Consider the following 1,720-nt stretch of genomic DNA (forward strand, 5'->3'; position numbering starts at 1 on the left):
ACATACATATATTAGGGTGTGTCAATTTTGGGCAGTAACTAGAAAAGTCATATCTGTAATTTTGGTAGTAATTTGTTGTAGCATATAAAAGAAAGTAGTAATTTGGTAGTAATTTGTTTAGCATATAAAAGAAAATTCTGGAATGAAAAGCAATTTCATAGAATCCTTAACTACATTAATATAAGTGTGAGAACAATTTGAACATAATCGGTTTCACCAGCATCTTTGTCTCGATTTTCAAATATACTATAATACATTCCAATATACTATTTGAAAGTAGTCCAAGCCTTCACACGCTGTTTCCTGCCATCAATTGTCGGCTGACTGCTTGTGCTTTGATGTAACCCTCCCGCTTCTCGTGACTGCAAACATGACTCGCAGCTTCACTGACTATTTTAACACTCCTCTCAACATTTTGTGTGTGTGATGGAGATTTTGGTACCGTTATTGGTGTGCCTTTAAAGCTTTTGAGATTCTTACTAGTTAAGGATGTTTTTGATGGTGGCGCCAACGCCTCAGAACTCAAATTAAACAACTCAGACAGCTTGGTGGCATTGACACTCAAATGGGCAATTTTCCTTTGACTAAATGAGCAGTCTCTCAACTGGTCATCTTCAAATTCTTAGAATGGCATCTATAGCCTCAGTACCAAGATTTGAACATTAGCTGCAAAGCATTACTTGCAATACTGCTTCCGATTGTGCATACCATACGGTTCTCCTCACCAAAAATAACACGATATCTTTCACCAACTTAATTTGTGTATTTACAAGCTGCAACTGGAATAAAGAGGGATTGCGAACATCGACCCGTTTTGGATTGAGATTAATATTAAACCAGTAAAGAAGATAGACACCAACTATAAATTCAACAATTAATCTCAAATTCATCAGGAGCTTTCCTTTTAATTGGTGTTAGGAAATCCAAATCCTGCAGAAGCGCACAGCTGTAATTAACCAACGGCTGTGACTAATCTCCAACAGACACAATGACTGAGTACTTCATCTGATATTATTGCTTGAGCAATGTGATAAGAGTGATCTATGTTGAGGTCTTTGACAATTTCTTCTGGTAACACTGGAATGGGAGGGCCTACTTGAATCTTTGGAAAGTTTGCATTTATTTCTAGTTGTGTTACTTCATCCAACATGTTACCAAGAGTACCGACCATTTAGTATTGCTTTTCATAGGAACATCAATTTCTTGGATGAGGTGACGAAGAGATAGCTTACATGTATGTGAATTACATACAATTCAAAAAAAGTCTTCTTTCAAGTTTTTTCTCTTAATAACTCACTACACCCACTTCCAGCCAATATTCACTGCTGTTTATTCCCCACCAATAGCCTGAGCTGAATTTTCAAGCCCTCTCTCTTGAAACGAGCATAAAATATTCTCAGCAATTACCTCTGCATGTTGTTTCCCTTCCAATTCACCTGCAGGTATAAAATAGAACAAAAACTGACCACTTGGCTCAGAACAGACAGTGTAGAGTTCTTTGATTAAACCTGGAAATTTTCTAGAAATTCAACAACAGATGAGTCCCCTTCTGATTACTTTCTTAAATACTTTCTTGTAAACTGTTTTAACATTTTCTAATTATTATTACCAAATAATGTAAATCTGTATTTTAATACTTTTGTGATAATCAGTACTTAACACAATAAAGCTCATACAAAGCTTTACATTTTACTTTTGACAATTTTACTTTGGTATATAT

This window comes from Octopus bimaculoides, chromosome 8 (assembly GCF_001194135.2).
Source record: "Octopus bimaculoides isolate UCB-OBI-ISO-001 chromosome 8, ASM119413v2, whole genome shotgun sequence".
Taxonomy (NCBI): Eukaryota; Metazoa; Mollusca; class Cephalopoda; order Octopoda; family Octopodidae; genus Octopus; species Octopus bimaculoides.